We start from the raw sequence: 13,961 nt of genomic DNA on the forward strand, positions 1-13,961 counted from the left end.
ACAATGCAGGGAAACAGCCAAACAGTGACAGCTTTCACATAAATAATTTCAAAAGTATAAACATTGTTTCTGAAAAATGAGTATTTTTATATAAAATACAGTTTTTCAATTTTAATAAACAAACTATTACAAATAGTTGCAGTATTTGAAAGCAGCCACACAGGGCAGACAATTATTCTCAATCCTTCTCTTTTTATCCATGTCGTTCCTATCAATATTAACCTCTTACAGAAATTCTTCGACAATATAACTATTGAACCTTCTCAGCTAGGAGTATTAGAGTAGCTGTTAGTCACCCTATAATGCATTTTGCAATCAGTTAAATCACCAAAGTATTTTAACAATGAGCAGTTCAGAAATGACAGATCTACTTTCTTGTTGACTGCTTATCAGAGAATAGATATCATATATGTTTTCCAGGTGCTTCCTATAGTTAGGGTACCGTCACAGAAGCCGCTCATGAAAGATAAGGTCATAAAAGAGATGAAAAATGTGTGAGCTTCATACACTCGTGCTTTTATCATCAGACAAGATAGCTTTAGGTAAAGGACTGTACTAGTCATAAACATCAAAATGCAGCTCATACTACAGAGAGGACATTAAAAGTTTGGAATTTAGTTCATTCTCATTCTGTCTTGTAGCATAAATGTAAACCTAAACTGTTAACATCCTTATAGAGCTATTTAGAATGAAACATCACTTACCAATTATAATAATTCAATTTAGAAAAAATCGCCATGAATCCTAACAACATTCAGCATTGTTTTTAAAAAAACATCTCTGATACAGATTTAGGCTCCAATTTTAAAAAGTACAGAAGCTATACGTGACTTTGTATTAGTCTCACTGATGCCAATGAGGATTAGTCACTTGCTTAAAATTATACACACACTTAAATGTTTTGTTGAACTAGAAACTACAGACCACGTTTTCAGCTTTTGTACATCTACATAGCCAACAGGACTACCTCAGTACATCTCTGTTGATGATCTGGCCCTTCAAATCCAAAGGAAGCAGCTTACTCAGGGAAAATTGTATCTCTTTTCTGGGATCCCTACAGAGTGACCTCAGATACTTTCAAGGGAAGCACACCTAAGCTGAAATAATGTGCAGATTTAAAGTGAACTTATTGCTAAATTTTGACAGTATATGATTATCCTTAAGTACATGTCATCTAAAGTGGAGCCCCTTATAAAATAATTTTAAAATATAACTTTCTGTAAGCACTTTAAAATAACAAAAATTAAAAGCAAAACCACTCTGCTGCTGGTAGTCATATAAGTTTTCATCAGATAAAAAACATGTATATTACATCAATATAATTTATAATCCATTTGTTGTATGAAAATGCTGAGCTTCAGAATAAAGCTATCAAAATCAATTGAGAATTGTGTTTTCAAAGCTCACCATAACAGGCATCATTTGGTTTGGTGACCAGGTAAATAAGACTACAATGGCTATGAAGTTATGCTATGACATTTTCTTACAAGCCTTGCAAGAAGGAAAAATATAAGACAAGTCTGTTTCCCAGTGAAGCTGCCATGGGAGTAAGGCACTGGGATAATTAAGAATGTACAACTATCAGGGCCAAACTTTGCTATGACTTATACTGATATAAGACAGGAGTATCAACAGTAATGTAAAACTAAAGTGTGAACAGATTCTGGCCCTCAATATAGAACAGATTATTTGACTAGCTACATCTACATGAATGAGCCACGCTCTTCTACACAGTTCAATATGTTGAATTCTATCACAGCATTTTGCTTTACAGGAACCAGTTATGTTATTGCTTTCTACACTCTTCTTAACATTCAGTTTGGATATTGCTGATCAGATGTCAGTATTTAACCGGTACTGAATGACACCGCAGCACCCCTGGTGGCTGAGCTATATGACTTTGTCTTCACCCACAACTATTACTAATTAGGGGATACTATATACCTTCAAGTCAGCAGTGCTGCTATGGGAACCCACATGATCCCACAATATCTGAACATTTTTATGGATGACCTCAACAACATTTCCTCAGCTCTTGTCTCCTAGTACCTTTCTTCTACTTATGCTACATTAACAATATCTTCATCACATAGAACCCAGGGGAAGGAGACACTTGAAGAATTTCACAGGGATTTAAACAACTTCCACCCACCATCAACCTTAACCTGGAGCAGTCCACACAAGAGATCCAATTCCTTGCCACTGCAGTACAATTAAATAATGGCCACGTTACTACTACCTTATACCGGTAACCTACTGAGCATTATTCTTACCTATATACTTCTACCTTCCATCCAGGACACATCACATGATCCATAGCTTTTTTAACAGCCAGGCCCTAAGATACAACTTTGCTCCAATCCCAATGACGAACATCTACAAGATCTTAAATACCCACCTGGGGAAGTGAAGAAACAGACTGACAGAGCCTGATGAGTGCCCAGGAATTTGCTTCTTCAACACAGACCCAACAAAGAATATAACAGAACACCACTAATAATCATCTACAGCCCCCATCTCAAACACCTCCAGCACATCATTGACAATCTACAACCTACACCGGAAAACGATCCCACACTCTCACAGGCCTTCAGACTCAGGCTGATCCTCGCCTACAGAAAACCCCCTAACATGAAACAAAATCTTTCCAGCAGCCACACATCAAACCTCAGACACACTCCCCCAGGATCCTACCTGTAATAAACCCTTTTGCCAACTTTCACCACATATCTATACAAGTGATACCACTACAGGACCTAACCACAGAAGCCACCACATCAGAGGCAGACAACTGCACATTCTCTAATGTGCTATATGCAATCAAGTGCCAACAATGCCTCTCTGACATGTATATTGACCAAACTAGACAGTCTCTATGACATAGGATTAATGGACAAAGAACGGATATTATAAATGATAACACAGAAAGCATTTTAGCCTGTATGGACACTCATTAATGGACTTAAATTAGCCACTCTTCCACAAAATAATTTCACAAGCCAACTATAGAGAAAGAGTGCATATGCAAATTGACCTTCATATGCAAGTTTGACACTGTCTACCTTGACCTGACTTAGGAATGTAAAAGAGTAGTTGAGTCTACTACTCGCATTCCCCCACCTTGCTGCCTCTATATCAGAGATAGCAAAGGGGCATGGAGAGCAGGAGCCAGTCCTGGGGGAAGCCGGCTTAAAAGCCAGTTCCCCCCAGCACTGTCTCCGCAGTGGGGATGACAGGAGAGGCAGAGGCGTGGTGGCGCTGAGGCTCTGCCTTTTAAATGTAGTAAGAGCCGCCTGAGTCTTACTACATTTAAAAGGCAGAGACACAGTGTAGGACCCTGTGTGAGCTACATTTAAAAGGCACAGCCACAGCAGGGTTAGCTGCCCCCTGGCTCCTACTACATTTAAACTGCAAAGCTGCAGCAGGGATAGTAAGCACCATCAACTAATCAAGTCGTTGATGGAAATTCCACTCACTTTTGATTAGCTGATTCTCCGCAATTGAACACCCCTAGCCTGAACAAAGACTTGAACTGGTTAACATATAAAATCAGCTTTCCTTACATTCAACTCCCTACTGACATCAAAAGCTACGTATGGGATACTTCCAGGCCACTCAATTAGCCACTGGGGCTACACACTGGGACTACAATTAACAGGTACTTTTTTTCCCTCCCTCTCCCTTCTTATTCTGAGGGTCCCCCTTTTTTTCTCCACTCAAAATCATCTTAGCTGAAGAAGTAGGTTTTGCCCATGAAAGCTCACGATACTGTCTATAGATTTCTGTTAGTCTCTGGGGGTACGTCTAAACTACATGCCTCCGTCGATGGAGGCATGTAGATTTGTGTATTCAAAAAAGGGAAATGAAGCGGCGATTTAAATAATTGATGCTTCATTTAAATTTACATGGCTGCTGCGCTGAGCCGACAACAGCTGATCAGCTGTTTGTCGGCTCAGCGCGCTAGTCTGGACGCTCCCCTGCCGACATCAAAGCCCTTTGTCGGCAGCCCCGGTAAACCTCATCCCACAAGGAATAACGGGGCTGCCGACAAAGGGCTTTGATGTCGGCAGGGGAGTGTCCAGACTAGCGCGCTGAGTCGACAAACAGCAAATCAGCTGTTTGTCGACTCAGCGCGGCAGCCATGTAAATTTAAATGAAGAGGCGATTATTTAAATCGCCGCTTCATTTCCCTTTGCCTACGACCCTCATCTACATGGCTCCGTCGATGGAGCCATGTAGTCTAGACCCAGCCTAAGGGTACGTCTAGATTACAAGCCTCTTTCAAAAGAGGCTTTTTCGAAAGAATCTTTTGAAAAAGCCTCTTTCAAAAGAGAGCGTCTAGACTACAGCCAGTACTTTGGAAAAACTGAACCACTTTTTCGAAAAAGAATATCCAAGCAGTCTGGATGATCTCTTTTGAAAAAGCACAATTCACATTCAATAATGCCTTTTTTCCAAGGAGCACATTCGAAAAAAGGCATTATTCTTTGTAAAATGAGGTATTCCGTAATCAAAAAAAACTGCCGCATTCTTTCGATTTACTTTTGAGAGAACATGGCGGTAGTCTAGACGCAAGGGAAGTTTTTTCGAAAAAAGGCCACTTTTTCCTAAAAAACCCTATAGTCTAGACAAACCCTAAGATGCCACAGGACTACTCATAGTTTTGAAAGTTACAAACGAAAACAGCTATTGTTGTGAGTCATTTAGGATAACTTCATACTCCTGGTTCCTTGGACAATCTCACAATCAGTTTCTTTAACTACAATATGGCAAATATTGTGAACAATCCCCAGTACTTTCACCTAGTTCGAACTAGGGAGGCTAATGTAGGCATTCGAAGTTGCAAATCAAGCCCGGGATTTAAATATCCGGCGCTTGATTTGCATCTTCCCGGCCGGTCGCCAATTTTGAAATTTACAAGTCCGGACTACCTGCCCACGTTTACACGCGGCAGGGACCCGGTATTTCGAATTAAAGCCCTAACTCGAACTACCTGTTATTCCTCCTGCAAGGAGGTTTAACAGGTAGTTCAATTTAGGGGCTTTAATTCGAAACTACCTAGTCCGTGCCGCATGTAGCCGCGCGGCACGGAGTCCGCACTAGTGGACATTTAAATATAGCGGCGCCCGGCTTCATGCAAATGAAGCCCAGGAAATACAAATCCCGGGCTTCATTTGCAACTCCGGTTGCCTACCATAGTTCGAACTAGGGTGGTAGTGTAGACATACCCTTAGACAAGCTCACAAAAATCAAGGATTGTCTGAAAAAACATGAGATTTTTTTTTAAATAATTTATTTTACTTTTTATTTGCCTTCTGGGGTTTTGGGGTTGGGTTTTGTCGTTGTTGTTGCTGTTTTGAACACTTAGAGTTTATTTTTTCAGGTTCTACTCTTCAACCATTAGGGCTAGAAACACACTTTCAAAAAAAAAAGAAAGCTAAAATTCTCACATACTCATATAACTTCAAGAGTGGGGACTTTCAGGAAAGCACCAAATATGAGAGATCAAATTACAAATACAAGAATTGGCAATGCTGCAGGAATTCAGGAAATGCTCCCCACCCTACTCCATTCATGATAACACTGACTAAAGATGAGAATAAGCTATAAAAAGGTGCATAATCTAGCTCGTAGATTTCTTCTAATCAACAGCTTTAGTGATTAGTGAGGTAAAGAATTATTTTATACTAAGTCCAAAAAATAACACTGGCAAATTCAATATAAAACAAAAAAATTAATTGTTTAACTACATCCACTTGTGACTCCGGGTCACTTCTTATATTAATTGGTTTCTTTAGGTTCAGGATCTTGGAAAGAGAGTGAGAATGTGATTGTAACTGGTTATAAAAAAAGAGTGCTTATGATAATTTAGTTCATTCCTAACAGCCACCTACTTTTAACTAGAGTTTCAAATATTTGTCAGGTTCCAAAAGACTGTCTTCTAAATTTCAGGACTTTGAACTGTTTTGTGGGGGCACCCTCTTTTTGCAAGATCCCTTATTCCTCAAAAAATTAGGTTTACAGGCTCTTGTGCAAAAGGGTTTTTTTTCCAACGAATGGTCCCGTCTACACAGGGTTTTTTAATCTCAAAAACCTTTTCTGCAAAAAGGATCAGAAGAAGATATGCAAATGAGAGCACATGATATGCAAATGAGCACTTCATTTGCATTTCCTCTTCCGCAAAACACCCACAGCGTAGACATAGCCACAGAGTGTTACTCCTGCAACATCCTGATTAGCTGTTTCAAAAACAGTCAGGACATCTTCTGTGCCAAAAACAAGTGACCGAATTAGCTGTCACAAGTAAATGGTTCTTTTTTCTGGGTCATTCATCATAATCCTTCCAGAGATAATATTGAGCCCATCAGGTCATAGATAAGGGATTCCTTTATTCTTTATTCCTTGGGAGTTATATTATTGCTTCCATCCACAGCTGCTGATTATGGGTGCTAAGTTTGTGCACAATTGAGTTCTTTGAATTTGGGCTGACAATGAAACCTCAGGAAATCTCAAAACCATCTACCTGCATCCAAAACTAAGAAGAGAACACAAAGTCAGATGAAAAAGGTGGAAGAGATAGACGCTGTCTCCCCTCAAAAATCAGAAACATATTTAGCTGTAATACCATATGCAAGCAAATGACAAAAGTATGTCATGTGGGTATTTCATATTTTATGGGTGCTTACGTCTAATTTATTTGAAATTATTAGTTTATGATCATCATTCCACTTAAATTTTCAGTTTCTAGGAAGCACAGGACTTTTAGGGTATTGTCTACACTGTGGAGCTATTTTGGGATACCAGAAATATCCCAAAATAGCTATTTCGTGTTTATTGAAGCAGCCCATTATTTCAAAATAGATTTCAAAATAACAGGCGGTTTATTCTGATGTCCCAGAAGCCCTCATTCCACGAAGGTTATGGGGCATTTCTGAATAGCAAGTTATTTTGAAATTTGGCACTGTGTACACAGTGGCAAATTACGAAATAAGCTATTTTGAAATACACTTCAAATAAGCTATGCAATTTGCATAGCGCAAATTGTGTAGATTATTTCGAACCAAGGGTGCTGTTTAGATGCACTCTTAGGGTATGTCTACACTACATGGCTCCGTTGACGGAGCCATGTAGATTTGTTTACTGGGCATAGGAAAATGAAACAGCAATTTAAATAATCACTGCATCATTTAAATTTAAATGGCTGCCGTGCTGTGTCGATCAGCTGTTTGTCGGCTCAGTGCGCTAGTCTGGACGCTCCGCGGTCGATATCAAAGGAATTTGTCGACCTCCCCGGTAAACTTCATCCCATGAGGCATACCGGGGAGGTCGACAAATGCCTTTGATGTCAACCATGGAGCATCCAGACTAGTGCACTGAGCCAAGAAACAGCTGATTGGCACAGCACGGCAGCCATTTAAATTTAAATGAAGCGGCGATTATTTAAATCGCCGCTTCATTTTCCTATGCCGGGTAGCCTAATCTACATGCCTCTGTCACCAGAGGCATGTAGTCTAGACATACCCTTAGTGACTAAATAATCCCTTTACAAACAATTGATAAAGTTCTTAAAAAGCCCAAATGTACAAACTGAAAAGTCAGGATTTACTTTTTGAAACTGCTTTATGAACTTTAAAGCAGTTTAAAATGTTACTCTGACCATACAACTCTACACATTTTAAAGCCAGTTTTTGATTTAACTCCATTTGTTTGTTTGTTTGTTTGTTTGTTTTAAATCCAGCTTGCTAGTTAATTGTGAAATTCTGTTTTCTGTTTAATGAGACTGCCCATACTTCCTGATTATGAGCAGGATTTGCTTAGCTACAAAGGGCCAAATCCTAATTCCACTAAAGTATTTTGGCATGCATTTCAGCAGGACCAAGATTTGACCGCTAGAGATGACATCTGGGATCACGGCAAAAGGAGAATACAGTTGTGGGAAGGCAGTCTCCCACGCTACGTCTATACTGACGCTTTTTATCAGAAAAAGATACGCAAATTGCATTCCACAATTTGCATACCTTTTTTCCGATAGTTTTCTCAGAAGAGTCTTTTCCGAAATTTGGCCCATCTACTCTGGGCCAATTTCAGAAATACCTCCTCTTTCAGAAGAGCCCTTCTTCCTCGTGTCACAAGGAAGAGAGGGCTTCTGAAAGAGCATGTCTGCTTTTCAGCAAAAAATGTCGGAAGAGCAGATGCGTTCCCTGGACATGGCAGAGTTTTTGTGGAATACCTCTGGTAGCCTGGAAAAACTCCATAGTCTAGACATAGCCCCAGTTGCTACTCTGAGACTTCAGTTTAATAAAAAAAAATAACTTCAAACACTTAGAATATAAGAACATAAGAACGGCTGTACTGGGTCAGACCAAAGATACATCTAACCCAGTATCCTATCTGCCGACAGTGACCAGCACCAGGTGCCCCAGAGAGGGTGGACCCAAGACAATGATCAATTGATTTGTCTCCTGCCATCCTTCTCCAGCTTCTGACAGAGGCCAGGGACATCATTTCTATCCCCTGACTAATAGCCTTTTATGGACCTAACCTCCATGAAATCATCTAGCTTCTCTTTAAACTCTGTTATAGTCCTAGCCTTCACAGCCTCCTCTGGCAAGGACTTCCACAGGTTGACTACACGCTGTGTGAAGAAGAACTTTCGCTTATTAGTTTTAAACCTGCTACCCATTAATTTCATTTGGTGTCCTCTAGTTCTTCTATTATGGGAACAATAAATAACTTTTCTTTATCTGCCCTCTCAACACCACTCATGATTTTATAGACCTCTATCATATCCCCCCTCGGCCTCCTCTTTTCTAAACTGAAAAGTCCCAGTCGCTTTAACCTCTCTTCATATGGGACCCATTCCAAACCCCTAATCATTTTAGTTGCCCTTTTCTGAACCCTTTCCAAGGCCAAAATATCTTTTTTGAGGTGAGGAGACCACATCTGTACACAGTATTCAAGATGTGGGCCTACCATAGTTTTATACAGGAGCAGTAAGATATTCTGTGTCTTATTTTCTATCCCTTTCTCAATAATTCCTAGCAGCCTATTTGCCTTTTTGACCGCCGCTGCACACGGTGTGGAAGTTTTCAGAGAACTATCCACAATAACTCCAAGATCTCTTTCCTGATTTGTCAAAGCCAAATTAGCCCCCATCCTACTGTACGTATAGTTGGGGTTATTTTCCCCGATGTGCATTACTTTACCCTTATCCACATTAAATTTTATTTGCCATTTTGTTGCCCAATCACTCAGTTTGGAGAGATCTTTTTGGAGTCCCTCCACATTTTTTCTAGTCCCTCACAGTCTGCTTCTCTTTTTCCTGCCCTCTCTTTCCTTTTCTATCATGAAAAAGGTTGTTGTACTTCTGAGAAGGATAGAAAGCCTTGACAGTAAAGGAGTTAAGGAGGAGGCATATTTTAGCAACAAAAAGGCCTCACTTCATCACAGAAAGAGATCATTCTAACTAATTTGTGTCTTTCTACAGCTGCCATTCCCTACTTCTCCGTATCTATATACTGCATTTGATAAAATGGAGGATACTTGGGATCCAGGAAAAACAAAAAAAAGTAGATTGCTTCAATTCCATAGAATACAGATACATTGAAATTAACCTACATTCTGCTGAATGGAAAGCTTTATCCTGATTCCGCAATAAATCAATCTGATACTGTAAGTTTTACAGGAATGTTATTGAAAAGTGTTATTTTTTCATGGAATGCATGATCTTTTTTGTCCTACGAGATGAAAATCTATCATCACATATACATGCCCTCTCCTATCTCTGCTTACCAAAAAGAATTAATATATCCTTCATTTACTTGGAAAGCCTACATAAAAATGTAACAAATTAAAAATAACTAACAAAATTAAAGGAGTATGAGCTCCAGGAAAACAGAAGTATTGCCAGAAAAAGATAATGTCGGGCCTGGGGGGGTGTGAGCTCTCATGCCAAGCAAAGCTGGGGGCTGTTCAATCACCTCTATCAGTGCTCTATCAATGTCTACACTCCAGCCAAATCCAGAGAAAACAAGGAGTCAAAGATTCTGGTCAATAAGCTTATAGGCGATTTGCACAAACAGCTCCTCCAGCAAGGTAAAAAACAAAGTCATATTGGCTTTTCTTTTTTATTCCTTCTCTTTGAACTCCCTGTTTCAAAATGTACCCAGGAAATGTCAGTGCTATATGCAGAAATTTAAAGAGCTGAGCTTCTTAATCCCGTTAAGAACAAGGAACGAAGTTTCCTGTAAAGATCTCCTTATGGAGCTCATGTGATTATGGTATAGCTGCCTTATGGTGATCCTGATTCCAGTTGCTGTAGAATCAGAGAAGGTAAAAATATGTCATAAAAGTCACTACTTACTGATTAAAAAGGTTTGTGTTAAAAAAGGCTAAACATACTTTCTGAACCAACAAACAAAGCAAATAGTAAGCATGGTTGTTAGACATTAGAAGCAGAGAATATTTACACACGAAATAAAACCACACACACCAGAGGATAGAAGGAACTCACAAAAATCCTTTTCAGGGTGTTAAATGTTCAAACTGCATTATAGATGGTGGGGGTGATAGTTTTTCACATACAGTAAGAAGGAAAATAACTTAGCATTGTATTTATTGACTGCTATATGGAGAATCACTCGGCAGCTGTTTCCTTGAATCTCAAGCCTGACTGCACAATATGATCACATGGTTTAAAGTAAAAAATTCCAGACCTAAGCTGGTCTGGCAGCCTACTGGCAAAATGCTGTACATGAGCAGAAAGCTCAGTTCAGGTTTCAGGCTCATTCTTCACTGTCACAGCCAAAGTATGAGACCATGTAAAGGTTGCACACTCATATAGTACCAAGTATTCCCCTCTTGCTGTCTCAGGAATGGAATTTTTGAGCTTCAGGAGGAGCTATATTTCATCTACAGTCAAAGCCGATGTCCCACAAGGGACGTCGATCAGGACCCCATTTTATCATGCACTTTGCAAATATGTAATAAATTCATGTTATAGCAGTCTGCTATAGAAGAAACAATAGAACTTAGAATGTTAACTGTTTCCTGCTATAACCATGTACCACCACATCATTAATTAATTACCTATGGTAGGAGCTATATCACCATCTCAAAGTAGCCTGGCCTTTGGGACCATAAACCATACACCATATATAATGAACACTACAATGTCCTACCTGCTTTGGGTCCATAAGACCACCAATCTATTAAGGGTGCCGGGAATGCCCTCTCAGTCAGCTATGTCTACAGATTTGCTGTGTACCACATCTGTTAATGTGAATTCTAGCAGTAGGGCACTAGGATGAGACAGTTTATTGGAGGAACTTCTGTAACACAGCCAAAACTAGAAAACCTGACAGAGTGCAGCAGCCAGGCAGGATCAGAGATTGTGTACCATAGAGACTCTGAATACCCACCAACACTATGTGTCAATACCAACAGTCTCTCCTATGCCTTCCCCTAATTTTCTCAGATGCCCATCACCTCTCTGTGTTTATCTCTAACAACTCCAAATATATTCTCACATTTGCTGTTCTGATGATTTTCCAAATCTCCAGTGAAACACATAGGCCATCATCTATTCTCTGCGGGTATGTCTACACTAGCTCATTAGTTCGAGCTAGGTAGGGTAATGAGGGCAAGCGGAGTTGCAAATGAAGCCCGGGATTTAAATATCCCGTGGAATGAGGAGTAACGGTAGTTCGAATTAGGATCTTTAATTCGAACTACCTAGTCCATGCCGCGTGTAGCCGCGGGCACGGAGTTCGGACTAAGGGGTATTTTAAAATGGCGGCGCCCGGGAACATGCAAATGAAGCCGAGGATATTTAAATCCCGGGCTTCATTTGCAACTCCACTTGCCCTCATTACTCTGCCTAGCTCGAACTAAATAGCTAGTGTAGACATACCCTGCTATTGTCTCTCCCATCCTGTACATTTACTCACCTGGAAACTCCCTAGCCTTATGCACTCTTCCCTATGCAGTCTAGGTATCTCTTCCCTTGAAAGGCCACATCATCATACTGCTGCTTGCATAAGTTGGTCCAATGAAAGACATTACCTCAGCAACTTTATCTCTTAAATGAGATGATTATACTCAATTTTTCCCTCAAGTAGTGTATGCAAGTACACATCTATGGCACCATCTTCTTAAGCCTCTTATTCTACTCCTGTCAGCTCCATCTTGTCCCATTTTTGCCCCATCCCTCCCTTTTCTAAGTCGGACCACTTCTATTTCAATAATCCCTAGTCTGTCCCTGGGTTTCTTTCCATCCCTAGCCTCATCCTGTCTGCCTCTCTCCCAGGCCTAACACATTCCCCCCTCTCCCCTAGGCTTGGTCTATACAAGGAGTTTAGATAGTCTTTAGCCTCATAAGCTCAATATTTTAAGCGATGTATTCATACTACCAAGCCTGTCTCATAGACCTTAAGGGCTGCGGAAGTCGAATCCTGCTTTTCACCAGAGTAACTTTATTCCTGACCTTGCATGGTCAAATTTATGCTTGTGTAGCTGCAGTATTGCCAGAAACTCAATGCTATTGGCCTCCAGGAGGCCTCCCGCAGCTTATTGGTCCGACCGCCCTGGCCACAACTTGTGTCTCTACTGCTCTCCTGATGAGTTCAAAAAGCCCTGAGAAAAGTAGAAGGGCCTGTGCAGTGCAGTCAGCATTGCAAGCCCACTGTGAGAAAGCAGTACACTGCAGTACACCCCCACCCCCACAGGCAAGAAAGGACAATACCCCCACTCCCACCAACACTCTCACAGTCAGAAAAGGGACCAGTACCTCTAGGAGACCACGTGATGGAGTGTGACAGACACAGTGGCAAGCCTAACCCCCGCATGGCCCTGCTGCTCCCCCCCCCCCCCCGCAGGTTCCTGGGGAAGTAGCACGGACCCAGGAAACCACGTGTGCCATACCCAGCATGTGCCAAACACAGCAGCAATCTGCCCTGTGTTTTCCCCCCATCAACTGCAGGCTTCTCCTCTGACTGACCCCTTATCATGCCTACCTGTTTCCAGAGCAAGTGTGTCCCGATGCTCCCCTGAGATATCTGTACACATGCTGTAAAGTGCCCGCTTTAAAGAAAACATTTGGCTTTGCATGGAATACATCTCCTTTTTCTTTAGAGACCTTCAGTGTAGGCTAACAGATTACGGGTAGGCTTAACAAAATGTATTTGCTGTAAAGTCTGCCCTCATAACTTTTCTTTGCAACTGTAACAGCAGCCAGCTCAGTGCATCGTCCACCTCCTCCAGCATCTGCCCACCTGGTGCACAACCACAGATGCAAATGCATGTGGAAGGAGATGTTCTGCAAGCAAATGGTCTGCCTGCACACCCTTGTGGCAGAGATCCGGGCAGAGCAGCAGGACCGGATTACGGAGTGGCAGGAGAGGAGAGCCACCAGGGAGTAGTTTGCAAGACAACATGAGACCATGTTCACCTCCCTAACTGCTATGGAGCAAGTGGCATCCTGCCTTAAAAAGCCAACCCTCAAAACCCTGCTTATACCAAGGACACACCCAATCCCTCCTCCGCCACCCTATGGCTTCCACTCCCAGGATACCCAAAGGCTGCCTGGGGCAGGGAACTCAAGGGGAGGCAAAGCCTCCAGGCCTTAGGGAGACCGAAGGCAGTCCCATTCCCGTTCCTGAGAGCCCTTCCATTCCTGAGACCCCCCTCCTCACTTCTGGTTCTCAGTTATTCCACTTTCCTATTGTTTTCCCCTAATAAACACTCATGTTCATTGACAAATGGTCTCTTTATTGGATGAACTGCAGGTCATGCAGAGATCTTGCATAAAACTGTCCTTCAAGGCATCTTTGCTGTGCTCTCCTTATCACTTTGGTATCTGGCTGCCCAAACTCTCTGGCTACGTACTCTGCCTCAGCCCCACACTCTGTCACATAAGTTTCCCCCTTGTTCTCGCACAGGTATTGTGAAAACCAGAATTTTAA

The 13,961-nt window shown here is 41.4% G+C and overlaps 1 protein-coding gene across 2 annotated transcripts in view; it reads right to left on the bottom strand.

The window, feature by feature from the left end:
* Nucleotides 1-13,961, bottom strand: part of ZFPM2 (zinc finger protein, FOG family member 2) — a 580,339-nt gene that overhangs the window by 429,325 nt on the left and 137,053 nt on the right. The window lies entirely within an intron of this gene.

The sequence above is a fragment of the Pelodiscus sinensis genome, chromosome 2 (genome assembly GCF_052426305.1).
Source record: "Pelodiscus sinensis isolate ZL-2025 chromosome 2, ASM5242630v1, whole genome shotgun sequence".
Taxonomy (NCBI): Eukaryota; Metazoa; Chordata; order Testudines; family Trionychidae; genus Pelodiscus; species Pelodiscus sinensis.